A 27375-nucleotide genomic window follows, 5' to 3' on the forward strand; every position below is an offset into this window, starting at 1 on the left:
TAGATTTTTGGTATTATTAATCCATCCGGGATCCCTAAAGGAGGGTTGACGCGTTTATAAAAGTGTAGAACCAGTCATTTTCACCGATGTGCTATTTCTAGTGTTAGCATCTAGCTATCTAGCGATCGATTCAGAATTTTCCTGATAACTGGTATCGTCATATGGAATGATACGCGATGAAAATTTGAAAAACGTGTGGCAAGTTGTAGAAAACGAGGAAACTGGTTAATTGGGGTCCGATAAACAGATTGCAGGATCCTTTTACGCTTTGACAAGTACCAGCCATTTTCACTGGTATTGGTATAAGTAGCCTTGATACAAATTTATTTTGAGTTCGAATACGTAAAAAACAAAATAAAATTCATTATATTATTCTTTTAGTTATCGTTGCAAAAGTCATTACATCATTGCGGAAAAAGATATAACAGGAAGTAGGAATTTTAAAATAAAATTGTAAAACCAGTCACTTTGACAGGTGTGGTAGTTCCAGTGTTAATTCTCTCGCATAATCGGACTAAATATCGTTAATTACGTAGTCTACTGTGACTTTTAGGAATTTCGTCTATTTGATTCCAATCTCCTTTAGTTATTTACCACACTTTTGCATCTTTTCTAAATCTCGCGTAAACGGACGCAAATATCCGCAGCAAGTTGATTTCGACATTTAACCATCGGTAATGAAATCGGGTCAACGATAACGATCCAAATGAAATTCCATCCTTTAGAATGTGTACCTTTATTCAAATAAACTTTCTAACCGAGACTAATCTAACAGCAAAGATATTGATCGATGCTAGAATTTCTACTGATCTGTAGGAAGCTTAATCAGTTGCTTAATTTACCAATGTAGGATCAATTACGCGATATTGAACCGTCTAATACGATCTCTGTTCATAAACACGACATCATGCCGAACAGTAGAAAACACGGTTATCCGCACGGAAGACTTCTTTTTAAAACTAATCGTTTTTATACCTCGCAAATATTATCTATGTATTCCGAGAAACTTATCTAATCCCGTAGAAACGTGATCGTTTAGTCGTTTTCAGTAACGCGAAAATGAATTCTTCGGCCTCGTTACCCCCTCCCCCCTCCCTTCCTCGCTTACTCGTACGTCGTTCAAATATAATTCGAACGGTGTCGAAGTCCAAGAAATAAATGCCGATAAAATATCTTCAGATTGAACCGAAAGCCACCCTTCGAGGAATAACAGAGATTCGCAAGAAGTCGCGTGGCTTATCGTTGCGAAAGGTGTTGGCCATTTAAATGGCGGCTAAGGCTTGCTGGCAATTTCTCCGCAATAAATACGCACGTGACATTCTACGCAGTAGCTTCTGTCGTGCTTAACCCAGAATCGCTCGATTATATGCGCAGCAAGTATTACGGGGCAAGTTCGTTGTCCTCTCTTTCGTGTTGCTGCCCTCTCGTTCGTTATATTAGCGTTATCCCACGCCGCTTTGTTTTCAGTTTATCTTGGGGATGCAGTAGCGAAGTAGCGATGGCGTTGATTCTTGCCCGATCCTCGATCAATCCAGGACGCCGAATCGCGTACGTTTAACCGACAACGAGACGACCTTTCATCGACCACTCGTTGTTGCAAGAATCGGACAAAGTCGCCAGATGCTTTCGAAAGGATTAAATGACTTACCGACTAAATGGAAACTCTGAAAATCTTGATGAGCACCACTGTGTGATCTTTAGTCAGCCGTATTTTTCTCTATTGTACATGGTACGACAGAACACGTGGCACCGTGTCAGCAGCTGACCTAAAAACAATGGAGAAGAAAGGATTCTTTTTTTTATTCAATTTGTACTTTACAATTTATCCAGTTGGACATGTGGTAAATTTTTCTAACTTTATCGTATAAACGTATGCTCTGTCTGTGGTCGTTGGTGCGAGATATAACGAACGTTGTTAAATGCAACGTCTATGGAAAATGTTGAAACGTTCCGAGGTTCGGAATAGAACAGGCTTTGCAACAAATTCAGGAAATACCAGCGACTATTCAGAGTGTAACCGGATCCATGATAACAAGTCTGCAGACTTGCCTTGAAATTCCACATCATTTAATAATAGAGAATAACATCATTAAATAAAATAGACAAACTCGAAGATGGTATCCTGCTGAGGGTAGCCATCCACATGTTATTTAGCAATTAAGCTAGAAAAATTTAACGAATGTCCAGCTGGACAAATTCTAAAGTACAAGTTCAATAATAATAAAAAAAAAGACAAATTTTGAACATTTTCTAGTAGGTAATTAATTAAAAAAGTAGGTAATTTAGTAGGCAAGGTCAAAACAGAAAATAAGTTCTATCTCATACACGAAGACAGCCGCAACGTGTATGTCTATATGAACCTTTTTCCTTGTTTTTAAATGTACAAACATCCCATGTGTTCTGTTACATCCTGTAGTTTACTCAGGATGGTTAGCTTAATACTATCATCTCGCGTTAAATGTACATCGATGTTACAATTCTGCAAAAGACGTTTGAAATTGAAATTGAAAGTCGAATCGGATTTAAAGATAACAGCGTTCTTGTATGAAAATTTCATGTCGATTTAAAACTCTAATTTGAAATTAGTATGCGAAAACAGCAATTGGCAGATTTAAAAGCAGTCACGAGGGTACCGGCGCCATCGCTAGGGAAAAGCAAGCACACAACCACCTTGTGTCACTCGTCTGTCTTCCCTTTCTGCCCGGGTATCTGGCACTGTTCTTCTTGTTTCTGTTGCCCTCTCGCGCGCCTCCCTCTCGCGTTTCTCTTTTTTTCTCTTTCCGACCTGCCTTTTTGCTCCCTTTCCCTTCACGTCCGCTGCGGGAGTCGTGCTTAATTCGAGCCACTCCCGCTGTTTATTTGCACGTTTTAACTGCAAAGTCCTCCATTGCTGCGCACAATGCTGCGAACGACCCTCGAACGCTGTGTATACTCGTTCTCTTATCCGACGATCAGCTCGTTCCGTCGGAACATTCGACTCACCTCGAAAGTTTCCAGTCGAAACGCAGTTCGATCGTTCCGATCTGACGTTCCTGATCGCGAATGAAGTCGTTCGGAGAACTGGAGAGAAACGGAGTTCCCATCGGGGATGAAAGATGTTTCCGATACGTTGTATTGCGGTGCATTGTTTCGAGTTAGGGAGGAATATCTTTATCTTTTTTTTATTATTTAATTTGTACTTTACAATTTGTCCAGCTGGACATTTGGTAAATTTTTCTAAGCTAATATTCGTTTATTGTACTCGAAATGAAACCAAATTGCTTTATTTAATTATGAATACGTTTGCCGATTTTTTGTCATATTTATTTCATCGTTATTTTATTATTCGATTGTGTCACGGCCTTCTTGCACAATTCTGCGTTGTTATATTCATTGTTGGGAAAGAAATCCGTTTCGAAAGTATGAAAACACATGCATCGAAGTAATTATTCTAATTTTTGTACTCATCCAGCGTCCTAATTTTACAACTCGTATATTTCCGAATTATTATTACGTCAATTAAGAATAAATATCTTCTCCATCTTTATCTTAATCTTTATTACTCTATCGGTATCTCCGTGTTATTTTATCTTATTCGAAGTAGCGTAAATTTCCTATAAACGCGGCAAACGTAATAGCAGTACGTAACACGATCCTCGTAGGGAGATTTTTCTAGCGACCAAGAACGGTAAAAGCAAAGTAGTAGAGTTTTTTGAAAGGAAGGAAAACGCAAGAAACTTATCGCGCCGGCCAAGGCGATAAATGGCCGCTTCGATAACGTGGAATACCAGCGGTCGTTTAACACAGAAGCCAGCACTTTCCTAGAAAATCCCCGACCGATAGCGGTAGTTTCTTGAACTGTGGGATTTCGTGTAACAACCATTTCTACGTGGTAAAGGGATTACGTGAGACCACCCATGGGAACGCGTATGGAAGGGATTTCCATGGCTCCTCGTTTTACACGCCGCATAACTCAACTACTCTTCAAAAATGCGTATAAACGTCTCCACGTTTTTATCTTGATCGTTAAAAATTAATAATCGCGTGAGGATAAGAGTCAAAGAGAATCTACAAATACCTTCGATGGCGTGAAAAATTCATCTCTCTTGTTATTAATTGCATACCATTCTTACGGCGTTTTGCGTTTTTTATTCCATCGATTTAGACTCGTTCCTCTTTTTTCTTTTTTTTTTTTAATTATTTCAAACGGAGAATTCTACCAAAACGAGTTTGAAACAGTAAGTCGTTGAATGAGTTTCAAGTTAAGGAGATGCAAAAGAAAGATCGACATTAGGTAGTTGCTTACGTTTGATAAGGAAATAACAGACGCGTAACATCTTTCGTTTTATATTTATTTTACCGAATAACGTACGATCTATTTCGTTCTATTACTACAAAATGCATCATGCATAATTCAATAAAATACTATAAATCTTCCAGCGTTGGAATAGAAGAATATTTTTCCTTCACTTCTTGCCCTAACTAAGATCAAATGCTCTGTTAAATGTAAACTGAAACAGGGAATACGTGTACCTTCGTCACTGAAAAATTTCATGTACATTTGTAACGAATAATTTGCATTTCATAAGATAGATTTGTATAAATTTTTGGAATGTAGCTAGAAGCGCATACTTCGATCGCTGTAAGATCCGAGCGTTAAACGGACATACTAAAAGTCTGTGAAATCACACGTTCCTGTAGACTAATCTTCATTCACCTGCAATTATTATCAATCTCGTTTATATCGATCAACGCTATACCAACTTCATCAATACGTAGTTTCCTAAGATAAAGTCAGACGCTAGATTAGATTAAATACTTCCATTTAGGCTACAATACGTTTTCTACATTTTCAATAATAATCAGCGTGTGTTCGGATATCTAACGTACAGTAGCGTAGCTTTGAAGCACATCAAACGCTCCGACAAATATTTCAATTTCTCCTGTGAGTTCTCAACCAAAGCTCGATAGAACAAAATATTACAGCTACGTGACAACGTTGGGGTTCGCGAAAGAACGAAACAGATGGGAAGAGAAGAGAAGAAAAGAGAAGAGAAGAGAAGAGAAGAGAACACGCTGATTCTAGCACGTGTGCACGCGCGTCGCAGTGGCACGTTTGTCAGTTCGGAATTACCCAATGTATTTTCCACGCTGGCTCGACTGTCGCCTCTCGGTTTCGGGCATTGTGCGCGTTTGACCTAGCCATCGAGCCACGTGCTCCGCCTCTTCCGTCTCCTCTGCCTCCCTCGATTCTCCTTCCCTGCCTTTAACCCGTCCGCCTCACGCCCCCGCGATTCTCTTATCTTTTCCCCGAGATTAGCTCGCTGCGCAGTTTGCACGTCGATGCACCGTGTTGTGCTGGCGCGAGCAACAGGGAACAAAGGACACAACGTGGAAAACGCCTTCTTCTTCGTACCCTTCCTCGTCTTATTCTTTGTCTCGCCTCTCTTCCATCAACTCTCGCGAAGTATTCCGACGAGGGGTTGTGCTTTTCGACGATGCTCCGCGACGAATTTAATTAATATTTCTACGTGTTGCTTTTTTCTTCTTGGAAACGCTCGACGTTCGTCAAATTGTGTTTGAGTTGGTGGGTGGAGCGTGTTTGCTAAGGTCTGTTTGCTTTAGTCTTGTTGTCTAGCGGATTAAGGATCCACTAAATTGTCGACTTTGTAACTATGTGACGATCTAGAAACGTACTTATTTGGGATATCCGATTGGTGAGTTGGTTTACAAGGTCTCCGGATGATCGATTATCGTCGCTATACAGCGTCGCGTTGGCTAGTAAGGTTTAGCACTACGAAGAAGAAGAAGCGTTTCTGTCGTCTGTAAAACTTTGTTTCGACACCGATGGAACGAGCGTCGCATCTGTATGCGAAGTTTAAGCGTAAGACAGATCGCTGTTTGGCATCGATAGCGGTGCAACTTAAAAAAATGTACATTTTCGAGAAGGAGAGGCTTCTCAAAAATTGACAAAGAGATGTTGGCGTCTGGTTTCAACGGTTTCGAGCGTAAGGCTGACTTAACGCAGAATACGACACTGTTCGCGAAAGCGGTACGATGTTTCGCTTGTAGCGTGACAAAACAACGGAAGATGAGCCAGTGTTGCGAAACTAACGCGAAATTGATAGCGGCGTAAATACGTAATCAGTTTGCCGTCTGACGCGAAACTCATGGAATTATAAATATACCGTTTCACGCGATAAAAATAGGAACATAACGTAGGTCTTCTGCTCGATAAAAGCAAATTTCAAATGTTTTAGACTATATAGCGATGCCACTGTCGCTGCCAAGCGTGCAGCCATATTCTCTCGTCGAAGGTTTCGTATTACGAAAAGTTGTAAAATCCGATAAAATTACTTCCCGATCAGCGTTTTGAAATAAACGAATCTTCTTCGCCGATACGAAGATGCGGCCGTGTCTTCTTCGTCGGCGCACAGCTCAACCTTTCTTTTTCTTCCTCGTGGACGAGGCGACGTGCGCGAAACGATATACGTGGAAAGCAGCCAGACACGAAGGTAGAACGTGACTTGGGTATAATATCGTTCCCTTTCTCGACTTTGTTCGATACCCCGAGTGCTCGACCACTTGGTTTCCTCCGGGTCTGACGGACGTCTGATGTTCAAGGCCGAAGAAAACGTGCCGCATGGCGATCCGGAATCGAACGGCGAATTCTAGTAGACCGTTCTCTGAATGGCGATACGCGATCAAGGTTGCACGATGGCTCCTGCCGGTCTCCGAGAAACGATCCAGATATCTAACGGCTTTCCATAGCGTGACGTGGTCGCGATCAAGGTTCAAGAACCGATTATCTCGCGGTTTGATATTCCACGTGTCGTGATTCAGCAGGTTTTTAATAATAATTAATAATAATTCTTACATATATATTTATATATATTCGTACAGGCCGAATGGATACGCGAAGTACCGTTCAAGGTAACTGTAGTAGCGATTTTAGTTTCTATTTTGTATTTTCTGAGGTATCAAGGTCACTTGGAGTTTTTTAAACGGCACAGTATATTTTTGGTAACACAGAGTATATTTTAGTCGATCCAGCTGTGGACATTCTGTGAAAAAAATATTAATCTGTTTATACAGAAATGTCATTAATTTAGAGTTATTAGGATAATTTAATTTAATAATTCGTCGAATTTAACTCACGAAAGATAAGGAGAGACGCGAGACGGTATTCTTGCGTTTGCGTTGTCTTTGACCTCCATACGTTCAATTTGACAGGCTAAGATTAAAATCATCAGCTAAATTAATGGCTTCTCGGTATAAATAGGTTAATACTTTTTTTGTAGAGAATGTCCAGTAGCATCGACTGATCTTATGAAAGATACACCGCGCCATTTAGTATATTCAATGTCACCTTGGTACGTCAGAAAAGTAAGATATTAGAAGCTAAAATTGCGTTCGTCCGATAAGCCGCAGCGAAATGCAACGTAATTCATTTAACACGTTTTTTTTAAATAAATTCAATAGATAACCAGCCATTTTAGATAGTACGTCTTATTGACTCACCTTGTATACATTATGTCGAATCAACCGGAAAGCCCTGTCACGTTTTTCTTATCTTATTTCATTCTCGTTTTTGAGGAAGAAATTAATCGAGGATTAAAGAGGAAGAAAATGAGAAATTGCGTGTTTCATTTTTTACGGAATTTTCACGTTTGACGTTTCGCGGGCGAATAGATTTTCGTACTCTTCGTAACAAAGCTGTATCGTTCGCGTACACGTGTCTATTCTTTTTGTTTTTTTCTTTAAAACTTTTCGAGATCTTTAAAAATTCTGAAAAACATTCCAAGATGCTTATCGAAGTCTTTAGCACGTTTTACGTACAATCAGTATATCGAAATTGCACAGAATTTAGTTTAAAATATCTTAAAACAGTGCTTCTCGAACGATCTCTATGTTTTGTAATTTTTCACCTTGAGGTTGCACACTTTCAACACGAATCTTTATTTTCACGTTCGTATAATGTTCAAACAAACGGTCCAAGCCGTGTCTCCTAACCTTGTCCTCCTTTCTTAAATCCTCGCTCTCCAAAAAATCTCGTCCTTCTCTAAACAAACTCTTGCAAAACCCCGAGCCCATCATCCTCCGCTTCCTCCAGCTCGCAGCAAAAAGCAGATCCACCGGTTGTCACTTACGTAACTCGGATCCAGGTCCGCACAATACGTCACTCCGCAACAACCCTCTCGCTTATCGAAATCGTTACGTTTCGTCGTTTTTCCTCTTTTTCACAGCTCCTTCGCGAGAATTTATTTCAAGATAATTCGTTAAAGAATACGAGAACCAGGAACTTTGTATTCAACATAGTACTGTTCTTCGAGAAATTTCCTACATATCGAAACAATTATGTATGACGTTTCGTGTTTTTTCTTCTCAGTTTTTCAACGACGATTTATTTACGTGCACATATTTTTTCCTGTTAAAGTTTCTTGCGATCGATCAGGCATTGGCAATTACAGGCAAGTTTGACGACCTTGTTTAACGACTTCAATGCAATTTAACATTTACATATTCGTTGATTAAAATCGATCGAGGATTTTACGCGAATCAGGAAGCTTAGAGTCAACGTAACGCTACTGTTCCAGACATTTCCCAGTTATCGTAATACCAAACGATGTTTCGTGCTTTTCCCATCTCGGTTTTTCAGTGAGAATCTCTATATTCTTTCGATTAAGATCACGCGGACCAGGAATTTTAGATTCCACGTATTTTCTTCGAGAGATTCTCCAATTGTAGAAATAATTACGATGTTCCGCGTTTTTTCTCTCCTCGGTTCTTCAACAAGGTTTTATATATTCTTCGATTAAGATCACGCGGATCAGGAACTCTGCATTCAATTTATTCTTACAGAGAATTCCCAGTTATCGAATTAATTACGGTGTTTCGTGTTTTTCCCTCGCTCAGTTTTTCAACGAGAATTTATGTATTCCCTGATTAAGATTACGTGAACTAGCAACTCTTTGTTTTACAGCCAGGGACAAAAATAAACGGACAGATAGTGAAAGTAATATCAGTGAAGATTAATTGATCTAATACCAGTTTTATATACTCAAGTTTTATCTATTATGCGAAATACGTGGCACTCGGTTTCTGTTGCTGATTGCACCGAATGATATCTAATGAAATGACACGCAAAACCAATGAAAAGATTCCTTCTATTCGCCTTCGATTATCAGATATAACGAATTTTCTGTCTTGATTTCCTCACATTTATTAAGTCGTTCGAAATGTTTCTTTCGTTTTAGACGGAAATAATAGACGCAAAATGTTTTTCGTTTTGTATTATCGAATTATGTACAAACGCAATGACAGAAATAGAAGGAAATGGATCGTATTTAACTCAATAAAATAATATAAAACAGAAATTGTCGTTCGTCTGTTATCGCCTTATCGAACGAAAGAAACTTTTCGGACAAACCTAATAATTACCTTCTAGAAAATTTTCCAAACGATCTGGAATTTCAAGGCGAGTCCGTAGACGCGTTATCGTGGCTTCACTTCACTTACGCTTTCGATAGTTTCCGGTGTTTGCCGAATTTGTTGAAAAACTCGTTCTATTCCGAACCCCGGTATTTCAACATCTTCAATATGCAACGTTTACAACGTTCGTTGTATCTCATAAACGAAGACTTGCACCAACTTCTTTCGTTATATTTTCGTCATATTTTACCGATTACTAAAATAATTATTACAAGTAATTCATTAATATTATTACAAGTCGTATTTCCACCACCTATCCCATTTATTTTCGTAATACAAATCTAATTAATTCAGTTGGAAGAACGTGGATCGGTAAAGTTTCCGGGTTAATTCCACGAAAGGTTTCTCCACGAGGCGTCGCAAGAACTCGCGTACCAGATCCACGTGGAGGCTGAACCGGAAAGTATTCGGTATTCTTTCGTCCCTTCGTTCTTGCGCCGATAGTTAGCCTCGCGGAAGGATCCAGAATACGTTGAGCGCTTGTGTGAGGCATTATATGTATATGTAACGGGCGACTTCTCGGGGTCAAATAGCTGCCTCGTCGAGCTTCGACAGCCTCCTCTAGACCGCCTCCGACTTCTTCTTTACTCGGTTCTGGGTGTGTCGCTAATCAGACCGAAACCTCTCGTCCCCAAAGAGGATGTTGAGAACGTTCGCAGTCGTTGGACGATGTTTGGCGTCGAGGTTCTATCGACGGCGATTAGAGGATTAGACGCCACGTATTTCGATAGCTTGAGATTAAACGAGAGAACTTGACAATTTTATTTACCCAGACTTCTCTATTTCCGAGATCTTCTGCGTATAGTTTAGAGGTTCGGAGGCTCTCTTCCTTTATTTATTTTGTGGATTTATTAGTTGGAAATTTTTGTTATTATCAGTTAGAGGCTTTTGCTTTTTTTTTTTTTTTTGTCGAGTTGGATACGTTTCTAGGTTTAAATAAAACGATATACACGTCGTAAGGCGAATATAAAATGGCAAGCGAAAGACCGAGTCGAGCCAATGTCTGCACAGGGTCCAGGATCGTAAAGTTTGCAAGGATATCGCGGGTGCCGCTTTATTTTCGTCGCCCCGAAAGCCAGCGCCGTTTTCGTGGAAGGAGAACCGGTCGTTTCGAAATCTGCTCGCGGTGTAACCGGCGGCCGGATAAAGAAACTGGTCCAGCGGACGTAGAGAGGAGCCGGTGGTGTTTGGCCATGGGCCAAGTTTCGCGAGGCCCACGGATTCGTCGCGAGCAAACTCTAACTTCGTAGCTCGTTACTTTCCTCCGTTCAGTAATTCGTCGATTAATCGTTTCACGATAGTCTCGTGACACAGTGCTGATGAACTTTCAAAATCTTTCGTATATAATGCTACGCGCGATACATCGTTACAAATTATTATAATTCCTCCACGTGACGTATATATACGTTCTTTGTACGACGTACGACGTAACGATTGATACTTGTAAGACGTAATTCTTTTCTATAGAGTCGTGTGAGAGCGTGAATTAGATGTAAAGAGGAAGCAATAAACTATACGTACCGCCACTTCTATTGCTATTATTGTAAATTGATACGTATCGTATTTTATTGGTAGTTGTATTAGTATAAAAAAAGTACGGATATTCATAAAACACGTGTACAAGTGTTGGAATAGTTTGGTAAACTCATGTAAGTAGTTCTGGAAACAATAATTCAAGCGACACGCTACATGAATCTATTTTTTCCTGGTGTTTGCGAATCGGTTGCGTCGTGTCGTCGTAAAAAATTTACGAGTATCGAAGCTGGTGCGTGCCCCTTCGAGAAGAGAACGTCTTTCTCGCCGGTTCTCTCTCGTTTTCCACGGACTGTTCGTCGACCAGTCGTTAATCTTAACAAGCGTAGATCCGAAGAGGCGGTGCCGGCCGTCGTCGGATCTCGATCATCCGAATATCGCTTGCTCGAATTGCCCAATTACTCGGATAAAATATGTTTGCGTAATTGTCGGCGCGGTAATTTCAAGGGTTGTAAAATTCGCATCCGTTTCACTTTGATGAAAAGGCCACGGACGATTTAGATATTTTGAATCGTTGGAGAATAAAAGCGCGTGAAGTAAAAACGCGTGTAATAAGTCGCAAATGAGAGAGTGAAAGATAGAAGGATACTTTATTTTTATTTCTTTCTCTGTACAAATATTCGATATCGCGTAGCGAGGCTACAAACGTTTCGTACGTTCTTACTTTCACGGTGACCTAATTGAACTCGCCAAGTTTTAACGATCGCGTCCGACGTCGTACAAATGTATTTAAGTAAAAGATTGTCAATGGAGGAAATGTAAATTTCCAGCACTGACAACAAGACGATTTCAATATCGCTATCAAGGCTCGTTATTTATTTGGGTTGCGGAAGAATAAACGGTGAAAGCGGTTCCGTGAAAACATATCGACGCGTGGGTGGCGACAATAAAACACTCGTTCTCATAATTTCGTGTAACGCCATAAGTGTTACGAGAATTGGAAATGGCTCGCGAACGATGAAAAATTATTCACGTAAATGGATCCACGGTGAGAACCGAACGAGGAAAATGAAAATAAAAGGGAAGGAAAAAAAAATGGAAACAAAATGGGGAATCGTAGAAACGAAATGAGAATAACTGACGTAATATGACGCAACAACGGTCGCTAAAGAACATCTGGCCGTGTTTTTTTGTAGAAACTTTTTATACGTAATCGTAGATAGTTGGGGAGGAAAAAACTGATTATTTTAGCTTAGTTCGTATCCGGCAATTAGTCCGAATAATCGAGGTTTCGCTCGAGTCGTTGGATAAAAAAACAAAGAAGATTCATTTCGCTCGTGAAACTCGATTATTAAGAGTAATTGCGCCGACGTATTTCTATGGAAGAAAATTATCATGTCGGTAAACGCGATTGCGCAACCGGAAGCCTTTTTTTAGAATACTCCTCGCGGCTGTCGCTGTCACGGCTCTCGTATGTAACACCTTTAATAATTTATGATTTATATCTAACTTTTGAGTTGCCGCTCTTACTCGTTAAGTTTTATAGTAAAATCGATATAAAATATATTTTATATCATTCGTTGATATCAAGCAACTTGAATTAAAATTACAAAATTTCTAAATTCTACTGGCTCATTGGCAGACGTTCCAACATAAGCGTGCAGAGTAAAATAATGCTACATAAAACCATATTAAAACCTGTCTGCACCTATGGGATCCAACTATGGGGAACAGCGAGTGATTGCAATATAGAAATTCTTTAACGATTCCAATTAAAAATTGTAAGATCCTTAGAAGATGCACCTTCGTATGTTACCAACGAAACAATACGTCGCGATCTTGAGATACCCACAGTTGAAGAAGAAATATCCAAATTCAGTAACAGATATAACATAAGAATTAACAATTACCAAAACCTATTAGTTACTCGATTAATTGACACGATGGATAAGATCCGAAGGCTCAGATTTAAACGTTAGATTCAGCTAGAACCAAACATACGATAATAATTTATTATTCACGTTACAGTACCACGCCAGAATAATTTACTTATAATGCTCAATGAGAATTGATTGTAAAATTCTTCCAGATAAACAAAAAATATATAAAGCCACATTAAAGCCTGTTTGGATCTATGGGATCCAACTATGGGGAACAGCGGGTAATTCCAACATAGGAATTCTTCAACGATTCCAATCAAAAATTTTAAGATCCTTAGAAGATGCACCTTCGTATGTTACCAACGAAACAATACATCGCGACCTCGAGATGCGCATAGTTAAAGAAGAAATATCCAAATTCAGTAACAGATATAACATAAGAATTAACAATCACCAAAACCCATTAGTTACTCGATTAATTGACACGATGGATAAGATCCGAAGGCTCAGATTTAAACGTTAGATTCAGCTAGAACCAAACATACGATAATAATTTATTATTCACGTTATAGTACCACGCCAGAATAATTTACTTGTAATTCTCAATGAGAATTGATTGTAAACTACTTCCAAATAAAAAAGAAAAATTCGTTGACGTCGCTTATAATTTGTATTCTACGCGTAACTTAATTTGCATAGTGAGATCTAACAACGCTTTATTCTCCGGTGGGTGACATTCTCAAATAATTCGGGTTCTCCAAGGCAGCAAGTTTCGTAATCGCGCGACAAACAGTTCCCTTGGTCGCGAAACTCGTGTGCGAAGATTTTCACCAGTCGTCTCCACGTCGCTCAACAAACGATCTTCCGCCGAGAGAGAAAAAGAGAAGTGAGAAAGCAACTGCGAATGAATTACGACGATTGCACAATCGTCGACGTTATCGAGGGTCTTTACGCGTGAAAATTTATTCGCCGCGGCGGCCAATTAAACTTAACGACCGAAATTCCTGCCCAGAATCGGACGAAACCTTTCCTTTCCACTGTGATCTTGCGACGTAGAATCTTTCACGAACCGCGTGTTTTCTGCGCTTCAACTTTGATCGGTTTTCATTAATTTTTTAAATTCAACGAAACGAACGACGATAACAAAGTTAGGGTCAAAGCGACGTGAAAATTGATTAAATTGATTTGTATCAATTGGATACAAGATTGGGTTAAGTAGAAACTAGTTTGATGCATAAATTGTTGTAAATGCGAAAGTACGGAGACAAAGATCGAGTGCAAAGAATTGTATGTCGAATCTACTTCTACCTATGGGATCCAACTATGGGGAACAGCTAGTAATTCCAACATAGAAATTCTTCAACGATTCCAACCAAAAGCTCTAAGATCCTTGATAGACGCACCTTGGTATGTTACCAACGAAACGATACATCGCGACCTTGAGATACCTACAGTTAAAGAAGAAATATCCAAATTCAGTAACAGATATAACATAAAAATTAACAATCACCAAAGCCCACTAGCTACTCGATTACTTGACACGACGGATCAGATCCGCAGGCTAAAAAGACATTAGATTTAAACATCTGTAGCGACACTCGACAGCAACTTTCCAACGGTTTCTGTCCCATGGTTTGCTACGCAAAGACCCTATCCTAGACCGGACGACGGCAGAGCAGTGGTTCAAATCCCAGCACTCGTAGTCCGATTTTCTCTCCACGATTCCTAGATGAGAAGAAGCCAACCCGGATGAAGATAAGAATCATATACAGCAGCAGCACTATCACCGACCTTATCCACCTCACATTAGATTCAGCTAGAATCGAACATACGACGATCATTTATTATTCACGTTATAGTACCACGCCAGAATAATTATAATTCTCAGTGAGAATTGATTGTAAACTATTTCCAAATAAAAAAAAATCTACTTCTATTCCGAAGAGACCGTAATAAATAAATAAATAATTATTCTTATTGATAAGATTAATGGAAACGAGGAGAATCAAGGTGATATCGTGCTTTAGAAATTACCATTAGTTACTATAAAATACAATGTGCTTTCGTTTCATTTATCTCGAATTGCTTAAAAAAAATTCGAATAGGATACTGTGTCAGGACAATTGGTTGGTCCAGGAAATGAAAGATTCTTCTTCCCTTCTTCCTTCGCAAGCTGTGACCTATTTTCTCTCGACAATATCACGCACGATTACAACGGTTGTAATTACCTCCGATCGGTTTTCCACTCACGCCATACATACATCTCGCGATTTATTCTCGCAATTCGCTAGTTAGCGTGGTTGCAAATACACCAAATATCCACAGTTATCCATCTTTTTCGTTTCGCACTCGCAAGCGATCGCGTTTCCGTATATATAAAAACATCTGCTTTCTTGCCAAATCGCATTTTGCATCTCGTTGTGTCAAATACGTAAGATGATAAAAGATATATTATATTACATAGCCAAGGTAGAATTCCGCCGAAAATAAAATGGTGCATTTTCCACCGGTTAATCAGGTCGGGAAATATTATACGCCAAGAGATTAAGGGAGTGTTCTGAATTAGAATCTTCCAAAACAGCGTTTTCTTGCGATTTTTCTTAGAAGGGAGAGAAAGAAATGAAGTTGCTGAATTTTGAGCTATGGTTTTATATATATTTAACGAATGCAAAAAAATTTTTTTTTTAAATAAAAAAAAAGAAATTATCGCTGCAGTCTTCGATCGGTGGGAAGGATCCACCTCGTAATTCTTGACTGAAATAAAAGACCGAAAAAGGATTAAATTAATATATATTTTTCTTCTGGGTGAACTAAAAAAGTTGGTCAAAAAGTTTATTTAAATAATTGTCATAGCACCTTAAAGTTTTTCTTTTTTTAAAAACACTTTTTTTTAAACCCGCCAAGATTTTTAATTTCACATTTTTTCTGCCTTTTTTTAGTTCACCCAGAAAAAAATATGTAACAATTTAATCCTTTTTCGGTCTTTTCTTTCATTCAAGAATTACGAGGTGAATCCTTCCCGCCGATCGAAGATTGCAACGACAAGACGCCCATGAAATAGACGTAGAAATCTGTTGTAATTTCTTTTTTATTTAAAAAAAAACTTTTTACATTCGTTAAATATATATAAAACCATACCTGAAAATTCAATAACTTCATTTCTTTCTTTCCCTTCTAAACAAAATCGCAAGAAAACGCTGTTTTAGAAGATTCTAAAATTCAGGACAGCCCCTTAACGTTTTCCAAGGGACGGAAGAACGAGCAACGGTCTAAACGCATCATTGCAGAACGACAAGAGGAAATCCCTGGTACGTCAGCGCGACGTACCGTCGGTCGCTTCCTGTTGATCCAAGCGGTCAGAGCACGGTGCCAAGTAGCCCCGCGTGAAATCGTTGACCGCCTTTTCTCGTCCGCGATATCGCTCTGCCAAACGCGTGACTAATCGCCGACGAAAGTCTCGTCGTCTGTTCCTCGGACGCGTTTCTCGATTCCCTTCGCCGCTGTGCCACTACTACACCGCTAACTTTGACATTTTACTGCGCGATCGAGGCAACCGAGTCACCAGCGATTGCATGAATTATTAATGCGGCAAGAAGAACGCGATGCGCGAAAGTGCGCTATGATTTACGAGGAGCCACGTGGGATTTTGCGAGTATTCGTACGGGACAGGGGGATGACGAAGGGGAGACGTTGGAAAATGAAACGAGGCGATCGAGGTTTGTGGAAAAAGAATCGGATTAAGTTGATTTTAAACGCGGCTCGTAGAACGATGGATCGGTAGAAGGAGGATTTTAAGTTATTTTGGAAGCGACGCTTGAGAAAAATTGAGGAAAAACGAATATACCGGGAGTTTATCGCAGGAAAAATTGAATAGATGGGACACGCGATTGGATTGGGTTTCGGATAATGGAATGGAAATATTGTTTTTGAAAAAATAGCGAGAGAACGGTCGAGCGTAATATGTCTGGTGGAGCATAAATTGGTAAAAATTCTCTCGTTTATTCGTTCAGCTAAAATTCTCTGGTCTAACCGATTCGCGCTATTTACCACGTTCAAGCGTAAACAAACGGATCTACACTACGTACGGTCGTGCAATCAGCAAGTAATTAACCCATCAACGTCCACGGTAAATCAATGCAAAGTAAGCAAACAGGCTGACGATGGAATCAAAGGCGAGCTGCCAATAGAGTACAAAAGAGCCAAGAACAATTCCAAAAAATCAGCGCCGATTCCCTGACAAACTACCAACGTTACACTCGCATCGAACGAAAACATACACAGAGAGAAGCCGCGCAAAATCCAACGTGAGAATAAACGAGAAAGGGAACGGTGAAAAAGAGCGCCGATCGATTTTGGGGTAAAGGCAAGACTAATAAAAGAAGGAAAAGCATGGAACGCGCGAAAATCGACTTCGAGGCACAGGTAGAACGAGTACAAAAAAAGGCAAAGGCGTACGTTCGGAGTAAAGACAAGCGAAGAAAGAAAAAAGAAACGGAGAAACGAGCGAAAGTCGACTTTGAAGCAAACGCAAAATCGATAAAAGGAAAGGAAAACAGTGAAAGAAGAAGCGAAGAAAAGATCGGACGCCGTCTTTGAAGCAAACGTGAAATCGATAAAAGAAAGAAGCGCAAGGTAACGTCGAGCGAAAAACAAGGCCAGTAAAAAAGCAAAGGCGACAAAAGAGGAAAAAGAATTTGGAAGCAAAGGCTGTAGGTAGAAAAGGCAAAGTCGAGGGGAAGGTTACTCGAAGATCTAAACGTGGAGATCTCTCTCTATTCGCGGTCTCTATCCGCAACGTCTCTGGTTGGCACAGACCGTAGTCTGTTTTCTTTGGAACCCGAGCAAGCGATCCGGTTCGGTTGGAAACGCGATTCGCGCTTTTCGCGGCTAAGATCTTCGGGCCGCAGGTGGTCAGGCTGCTAGCGGCGAGGCGGTGCACGTGGTCGCTGCATGTGCACACTGTGCACAACCAGCCGTTGCGCTGGGTGGAATTAGATTCGCGTAAGCTCGATTTCTCTGCGGACCTAGAACCATATCGCGATAAGAATGGTCCACAGGGAGATATCGGACTTTGAACTAGTAGCAAGGTAATCTGTTTGAGTTAGCGTTTAAACGTGTACCGGCTGCAGGTTTGCAGACGGTTTAAATTGTGAAATTCGTGGAATTGGTTACGAATATGATATTTTACGTGATTGGTGGCGGAAATTGGAGAAACAAGAATCACATCTGACGCGTAAACGGCGACGTTGAAAATTTGAAAATTGCCCGTTTCGTTTCGTAGTATGTCGCGGGATTATTAGTTTCTTAGACGCGATGAGATTGCTTTTCGCGAGAATTCCAAAACTCTCGAATGCTCGAATCTCTAAATTCCTCGATTCTCCAGTTTCCAGACTCTTAAACGTCGAAACGTTCTCGAGTCCGCGGTCCTTCAAATTTCCAAATTTTAAATTACCGAAACTTCTAAACTCTCAAATAAATAGCTAAATTCCTCGTAGTTTCATTATATCCGTTTACGTGGCCGCGTTCGAGATCTTTCAAGCGTCGTTAATATATTTATATCTTTATGCCGCTAGACAACGTATACACGGCGATTCTGTAAAATTATTGCACGCACGCGTACTACATTGTGGACACGACGATCTTTGTTTCGTGTTGCACGCAAATATCCACGACGCTTGCCAAATTTCGCGTACGCCCCTGCCAGATCGAATAAAACACCGTGTATCAACATACCGCGGCCAGAAGATATAAAAGCTCGTTTTTCACCTCGCTGATCGATAAAATTATAGGTATGCTGCGAACGGTGGTTATTCCAAGGAAATGTTTAAATTACTCTTTAACGTTGCTTTCGTTGCGCTTGAAAATAAAACGCAACGTCTATTGTATTTAAATATCTTCATGGTGATTAAGATTAAGGTACGCTCGAAGACTCTATACCCTGCTATGACGTAAATCGTAAGCCTGATAGATATTCATTATTCTCTTTGATCATCTTCCACCTGTTTCTTTGAATATCCGTAGATTCCTGGCAATCGATCAATTAGTCCTTGCGTCAACTTTCCGACTAACAATGTATGCGCGAGTATAAGTTGTATTATTTAAAGAACGTTTCGCTAATTGCGACACGCGAACGTACACGACTCGGCAATTTTAATATTCCATGATTTTTAACACTACGTTTACGGGCGTGCCTTATATACCTATTTCTACGAGCACCCGTTATAATCGACGGGCAAACGAAAATACGCCTTTTCTTTAAAAAATCGATTTATCCAAATTAAGTCCGAATCGAGCAATATTAGGCTTCACGTTTAAATAAATTCTTAATAAGTAAAAAGACTTGTTTTAAAAATTCTCACGCAAATGATATTAATAATATTAACTGCATAGGGTAATCATATTTATCGAGCATATTTTTTACAAATATACACTGAATTTTTTAATGAAATCAGCTAGCTTGTCAATTCGACGGGTTTCGTAGAGACAGGTATACTACATACAGATTTCAAAAATTAGACAGCCTAGGAAAAGAAGGAAGAAGTATGTATAAATTCTTCGGATGAAATAATTAATTTACGACGCAAAGTGGTTAAAATTAATGCTATGGTTTTTGCGATATTTCATTTCGAAGTTTGAAATCCGTCAAATTGACGGGTCTCGTAAACCTAATGTTAATATCGAAGCCTCTCTGTTCGTTTCTCTGAAAAATTACGAACCACAAGTCTCCTGTTTTATTCCAAATTCTAATTTCTCAATTTCCCAAATTTCCATCTCTATGTCATCTAGTCAGTGTCCACCTTGCTGAAACAAAATTGATCCTTGAAAGGAACAATGCGCCATCCTTCTATGCAAAACAGACTTTACCTTCCTCAATTTCTCCTTCGACGATGCCAAAATTATCGAACAATGGAATTACATAAATCGGCCATAAATCTTCATGACACGCGCGTTGGTTGGCGTGGTTTGATCGTTATGTAAAGTAAGTAGACGCTTGGACTACGAAGAGGAGCTCGAGTCAAAAAGTGCACGCTCGGGCGAGATCGTTGATCATCGAGGATTCGTCAAGGATCCATGATAAGTTGATCGCGCAAGGCAAAGAAGATCCAAAGAAGGTTGGCTGACCGTGAGGCGCGACAACGTTCCGAAACGCGGGAATTTCAACGTCTCCGTCGTGGTTCAGTCGCGTTTCCAACACGTCGCAGGACCTTCGAACGCCCACGCGTTCTCACGCCCACCTACGCCGCTCTTGCCTTTTTATTCCCAGCCCTGGCACTATTAATAGGATCAGCCGTTTCTCCGTTTGAAACTTTGTTTCGTTTCGCTTCACGCTCAAAAGGGAAAAAGAAATTCGCTGAGTTTCCATGCGACGGATCGTCTGTTGTCCTGGAGGACTGTTCTCATCGACCAGGCAGCTGAGATTAATTTCCGAACGAAGAAATATTTCCAGCGAAAAGGATAAAAGCTACGAGCAATGACAAGTTGCATCGAGCGATATAGCGAGAAATATACGAGTCCATTAACGTAATAACATCGACCTAAATCGAGATGGTAATGTCAAGTGTCTCGCTCTGTATATTTACACGCATTCGTACGAGTTTGAACAATTTTTAGCGTGTTCGACGATCGAAAGATTCGAGATCGAAGTTTGAAGAAAGACACAATGGAATGGAGCGGCGGATTACGATTGTGGTTGAAAATTAAAAGCGAATTAAAATTGAAAATTAAAGAGAACAAGCAGATTGGTTGATCGTGAAGCTACTCTTCTCACGAAGGCAACGTTCAATCTCGTGTATCGATTAGAAGCGGGTAAAAAGCGTCGAATCTTGACATTCTTTTAATTATGCGAGTACTTTGAGAATTTCAACAAATTCAAATAAAATCTACGTATACGAATTTATTCCTGGAAAGAGCGAAAAGTTTCTCGGAAAAATAATCATCGAAAGGAACACTGTACATATCGTTTACCTACTTTTCGAACACTTCAACATTTTTATACGCTGGTATTTATCGAATCACTTGGCAAAAGGAAAACAATTAAAAAGAGAGAGAACACGCAAGAAACGTTGGTCGGATATTTTTCATCGACTTTCCAAACTTTCAACTGAATTATCATCGTACACGGGGTGAGACCGACGTGATATTTGGTAACAATTTGAATTATATCCGTATAATTTACAGGGTGTAACATACGTATTCCGCGTGGCCGGTGCGAGCATGAAATGTACACATGGATGAAATTGCTTTCACGTAGGATACGTCAGGGCTTATCCCATTTGGACAGTTGCCAATGAACCAATAGGCCAACTTGTAGAATGCGCCGAAAATAACGGAGCCTAGCTACGAAAAATTTCAACGTACAAGAGCTGTCAATTAAATGACAGCCGACTAGGGTCCCCTAGTCGGACCAACCGTACTCTTCAACCCTTCGCTCTTCGATACAAAGTTTCGTTTCTCATGGCCAGAAATCTTCTAAATATCGCGAATATTTACGCGATCGTAGGAGATTTAAAAACAAAAAAATACGTATAACACGCAGACGATCTTTTCGATACGAGAATATTTTTCCTCTTCCCTTGATATTTCTTCTACACTTTCTTCGTCGAATCGCCTCTTCTAAGAATTCCACCCATAAAATTCAGCTCCTCTTATTTTCTCTTCTACGAGAAGAGAGCGTAATATAAAAGCGAAGCATCGGCTTCGTACTTTTCTAAATTGACTTGGTTTTTTTCAAACTTCCGATATACACGAAGACGATGAAGTTGGTGTTCTGGGATTTCGGCAAATGGGACGTCAGGCTGTTTTCCTCGGCAGTAGATGTAAATGTTTATCGGTCGATCGCCAATAAAAACAACGGCACCGTGGCGAGCTTTCAGCAACTTCCTGCTGCCCACCATCCCAGTTGTACGTCGAAAGACAAACTGGTTCTAACGTTATCGAGGATTAGAGGCTCGCTCGTCTACTATCCGTTTCCGCTTTATCTTCTTAAAATCCTCTTTAATTTGCAACAGAAGTCGTTTCTATTTCGAACGTTTCCGTTCCACGTTCGTCTTTACCAACGTAACCCATCGCTTTTCCGTTTCAAAAGTTTACGCACGCGTTACCCGCATTACGCGTGTACGATAAACGGACAGATCACGTAAGAATCGGTTTGCAGCGCAAACAGCCAGCGTTTCTCGTTTCTGCGACCGATTTATCAGCCTCCTCTGGTCCGGATGAAAGAGACATCGGCCGATAACGATTCGCGAGGCCTGGATACCGAGAGGAATTCGAACGAAGCGGCAGGAAAAGGACGGATAAAAGGAAGGGAAGTGACGAAAATGAGATAAGAATGGAACGTTCGGCGGCGCCAAGTGAATCACGGCTCGCGAAATAAATCTAAAAGCGTGCAAGTTCGCCGGATCACGGCGACAACGAAAATATTGCCGGATCAATTCGTTCTCTCTTCGCAGACGTGTTTTCGAAACACGCGTGATTTATGCGACAGTTTTATTTATGCCACCTCTTCCTGGATACGTGATTTAGACTGTTTCTCCGTGATTAGATCGAAAGTTTTTCAAATTGGCAAAATATAGTCGCATGGTATAAACAGATTGAACAAGAAGTTTCTTTCTCACCAATGGCACAGTTATTTCGGTAGAATTGGAGTTTCCTAACGTTGTTAAGACTTTGCTCCGCTCCGCTTTCTTTCTTTTCAACGCGTATACCTCTGTTTTTATCCGTTTCGCAGAATTTCCTCGCATCTCTGCTACTATTTTACTCAACTTGTGTATATTATTATCCTCGAAGATTGAGACTGAAAATAGAAAGGCGATTTTTCCAGAAATACCAACATCAAATTTACAAAAGGTACAAAAGTAGAAACACATCTATCGGTAATTTGAAGCTTACGCGTATCGTCGCCGATACACGTGAGACGATAAAAACTTTCGCTTTCTAAATTTCTAAAATTCTCCCTTTAGCCTCTGAAAAGAACAAGAAAATATTTTGTACCCCATTTTACCGAACTACATGACCAAATGGGAAGAAGGGAAGACACACCCGTTGCGACTTGCCAGCTTAATTTCCATTCGATTTCCATTTACAACCGGTGTTCCAGCGAGGGTGACACGCTCGTACAAGCAGAGCGAGCTTAAATCGAGCTTACCGGCACAACGTCGTCCGCTTCGCGCCTTTTACCACGCTCGTGTACGTGCTCGTGTTTCGGAGGGGGTGAAAGTCCAGACGGCGCCTGCAAGACTAGCCTCCCTTCGTTCGCAGTCTGACAACCACCTTTCGGTTAATCCGCTGACATACGAGACCTGTTTTTTATCCCTTTCGGGTTTCTCCACGCTTCGAAGAGTTTGTCGCGCCGGGACAAGATAAGAAAGGAACAAAAAAAGAAAAAAGAGAGCGGAAGTATCGTACGGGAGGAAATTAAGTCGGCGCTGGAAGGTCTTCGTTTTTAATGAAAATCGAGCAATTTTAATTTTCGAGATGTTTGATCAGGAAGATTTGTTGATCGATATCTTGGGGGCACGCGAAGACATTTCATTTTAGCATTAGGTTGTCCGGAAAGTTTCTTCCGTTTTACGAGGAAATAATAGACGCACAGGGTTGTTTGTTTTATATTATTTTGTTCCGTCCATTTGTCCAGTTTGTTCTGTTGAGATAAACACATTTCGACATTTCACAGACTCGCCTTCACGTTTGTACGAAGGTGCACTGTTGTGAAAAACACGTTTGCGAAAGGTCACTTTCCGGGCAATCTAATATCTCGTTGCTTTCGTTATTCGTTTCTTTATCACATTCGTTATTGTTTATTACTTTTTATTCGACGACGAAGACAGCAAAAATGTTTTAGATACGGAGATTATCGACGATAATTATTTAATGACAGAGACAGCAGTCAATGATACATATCAAATATAGAGCTGTCGCAATTAAATCGGAATTTTTCTCGAAGCAAAGTTACATCTACTTTTATCTACATTGTGAATTTTTGAATTTCCAAGCGAAAATTGAACGAAATTGTGAACATCGTGCGTGCGAATATATTTCGTAATGGTGAAACGAATGTAAAATTTACAAAGTGAAGTCTACAAAGAACTTCTCTTCTTAAAAGAATTTTTCTCATTTTCCATGGACACTTGAAAATCGTAGAATAGAAAACGTAAGAGAACCGAAATCGCCCACCTCGATCGTCAACCATCTCGACACCCTTTCGCAAACTCATTCCCTCCCACAAAAACCTACAAAAACAATCTCCACCACTTTCTACCCCTGAAACTCCTGTTTCCAAACACACACGCCCTTTCTTCCGTCCCTATCGGACACGCTAATTTATCGTCGACACACTTGGAATAAAAGTGATATCGTCGCGTGCGATGGCGAGGGTTGAAATTTTCATCGTCGTTCACGCTGTCGAGCCGATTCTTTCGTTGACCCCCCGCAGGCACCATAGGGCGAACTAAAGGGGAGGCCACGGAATAAATGTCCCCCCTCCATCTGCCGAAATAAAGCCGCGTATCCATCGACGTTTGCTAACGTCCGTTAAGGTTCGCCAATGTGAATTTACTTCGGTGGAGATGCATTTGTGTATATGCATTAGGTTGTCCGGAAAGTTTCTTTCGTTCGATAAGGTGATAATAGATGAACAACAATTTCTGTTTTGTATTATTTTATTGAATTCGGTATGATCCATTTCGTTCTATTTCTATTATTACGTTCCTGCATAGTTCAATAAACTAATATAAAATAAAAAAAACATTGTGCGTCTGTTATAAAACGAAAGAAACTTTTCCGACAACCTAATACGTACACGGATAGCAAACAATCGTAAACGATCGAGAGTATTTGAGAAAGTTTGGAATTATGTTGGTATAAAAAGAAAAAGAAAAAATTGGCAAATATCTTCTTCTTTACAAATATCTTCTTTCGCGGTTTGGGGAATATTAAATAGAAAAGGAGCGTTTCTCGAGGAACGTTTAATCTTCTCGCGAACCTAAGTGAATTATTGCACTGCAACGTTGATAATTTACACCAACGTATAGTAAAGTCTTTAGATTAGAAGAATGCGATAATCGGAAGAAAGGGAATATCTCGTGAAACGCTCGTGATCCGACGAGCTGCTCAATTGCATCGAATCGCGATATCATCAAGTTGCAATGAATTGTATCGAATTGCAATATTGCTAAGTTGCACCGGATTGCACCTAATTGCGCTCAATTGCAACTAATCGCACGAAATCGCACCGAGTCGCGCCAAATTGCACCCAATTGCGCTGAATCGTCCTGACTCGCAATATGTAGTTCACGCATCGTTATCTACGAAAATTAAAAAAAAGTGGTATGACATCACGGGATAATTGCACAATGTCATTGTACCAAACGTAATCGAATATCTCGGGAAACACGAATGATAGGAAAAAATGTTTCGTAGAAAAATTTCCACGATGTACTCTTCTCTGTTAAAACGCTCTGAATTGTCGCTCTGTTCGGTTCGTACGATAAATTTTACTATCAAATATATGTAAAGTTCGATTCTTTACCTTATTTGTGAAACGTTCGAACTGCGACGCGAGACTGTCACCGGTGATCTGTCAATTTCGTGATTTCTTGTGTCTCCGACGTGACACAATCGTTGTAACGTAACGAGGAAACGCGATATTTGGAAACAGCGCGCGTAAAATCATTCTTCTAAAGCCTTGTCGTTTCTCATTGCATGTAGAGTAATCGTCTTTCTCCATCTTATTTTATTCTACGTAAAAAATGCGATTTTCATAAATATCGCGATTCGATAAACGAAAGAAAATTTCAATTCTGAATATCTCGAAACACAATTTTGCCATGTACGCGGTATTCCAAACTCGTCGATTCGGTGATATTACCATTCGGTACATTTGATCCAATTCCTTCGTATCGGCGTTCGACGCAATTCGCTACTATCGCGATTCGCTTCGATTCGGTGCTATCGGCTATTGTGATTTAACGCGATCTCACTGCACGATACTCGTATGGCGCGATTGAAAAATTGCTTTGAAAAAGATTCCAAAATATAACGTGGTACCGAAAAATAACCGAACCGAAGAGATAACAGAAGAAAGAACTTTTGCGAATGAGGAAGACAGAAATTTCGAACCGCCGACGCTCGTCGAATATCTCGCAAACGCTCGCCGATATTAGCACGCATTTGTTGAACACACGGCTTAAGGATTCGTAATCTCCTGGGTTCGAAATCGCAAGGAGAACGCGGCGGAACCCTCGAAACTTTATCGATCTTTCAATCACTGCGCGACAAAGGCGGAGAGAGCACGGAAATCGAGCGACCCCAACGCATCGCGGTGAACCCCCTTGGTTGCTCGCCCCTTTTGTTTTCAAACGAGTCGCCTCTTCAACGAGAATTTTTGCGGAGACAGTGACGATTCCTCGGCAACTTTAGGTATCTTTGTGTACTTGGACAAAGTTATTGCTTTCCTCTTTAGGGGAACCTGGGGAGATGTTTTGGTGGTTGAAAGTGGAGGAGCGAGGATTTCCGATTGAATAGTCGTTCGATCGAGTAAAATTGGATCGATAACGAGCACGTGATTAAGCTTCGCATTAGGCTGCGTTTCTTTTGAAAGATAAATAATTTAATGGTAATAATATTAGGTTGCCCGAAAAGTTTCTTTCTGTTTTAACAATTTCTGTTTTATATTATTTTATTGAATCAGCTATGATCCATTTCGTTCTCTTTCTATTATCATGTTCGTGCATAATTTAATAAACTAACATTGCGCGTTTATTATTTCTTTTTAAAACGAAACTAAAGCAATTTACCATCTTCGTTTCTCTTCGTTCGATTAAAAAGCAACAGTCGGTTATTTCGTACCATCGTACAGTACAATTGTACTTGAAAGAATCAAAGCAGGGGAAACTTGAAATATTTCGACACGCGATCTTGAAAAACCAGGAAGATAGACGCTAGAGAGGACGTTTTAATTGAGAAGATGAGAATACGCCGAGAGCGAAGTTCAAAGACCCGAGAAAGCTGCGAGAATAATCCCGCGAGATGTTACCCGACTATCAGCAGAGTGCGATCGAAGCGGCGTTGACGAAAAAGTAAAATAAAGACGAAAGAACTGCGAAATTATATCGCTGACGATCCCTGAACACCGATAAGGCGAGAGAAACGGGGGAGGCAGCGACGCGATCCGCTCCTGAATTTACGAGGCTCCGCGGGTGCCGAGGGTGCAGGGGCGTACAGACGTGGCGCCGGGCGTCCCGACGCCTAGACTGGCAGGGGCCGCACGCACGTTGACCGTGAAACGCGCGCGACATCGTGTTAAACTCTGCTCCTCCACAGCTTTGCTTATCGATGTTTCCTTCTTCCCATTCGACTAGTTTTCTGCATTTCTCCGGTTAGTAGCTTACAAGTTGCGATTTACAAGAGACGTTACGAAGAATAATATTCTAGTGGATTTATTTGTTCATTGTAAAAGTCACTGGCAATAGAAGATATAGGAACGATGCGCGAGAAAGTGAGTAATTAAGATTATTACGATAATTATCAGGAATTTAATAAGTAAGACTAGTTC

General features: G+C 40.3%; 1 long non-coding RNA gene across 1 annotated transcript in view; it reads left to right on the top strand.

Moving 5' to 3' along the window:
- The window catches only part of LOC122570729, a 79197-nt gene that overhangs the window by 5872 nt on the left and 45950 nt on the right, over positions 1 to 27375 (top strand). Inside the window, exon 2 of the long non-coding RNA XR_006317895.1 lies at positions 1180 to 27318. This is a non-coding gene — a long non-coding RNA (uncharacterized LOC122570729). The remainder of the gene's footprint in view (positions 1 to 1179; positions 27319 to 27375) is intronic.

This window comes from Bombus pyrosoma, linkage group LG9 (assembly GCF_014825855.1).
Source record: "Bombus pyrosoma isolate SC7728 linkage group LG9, ASM1482585v1, whole genome shotgun sequence".
Lineage (NCBI taxonomy): Eukaryota > Metazoa > Arthropoda > Insecta > Hymenoptera > Apidae > Bombus > Bombus pyrosoma.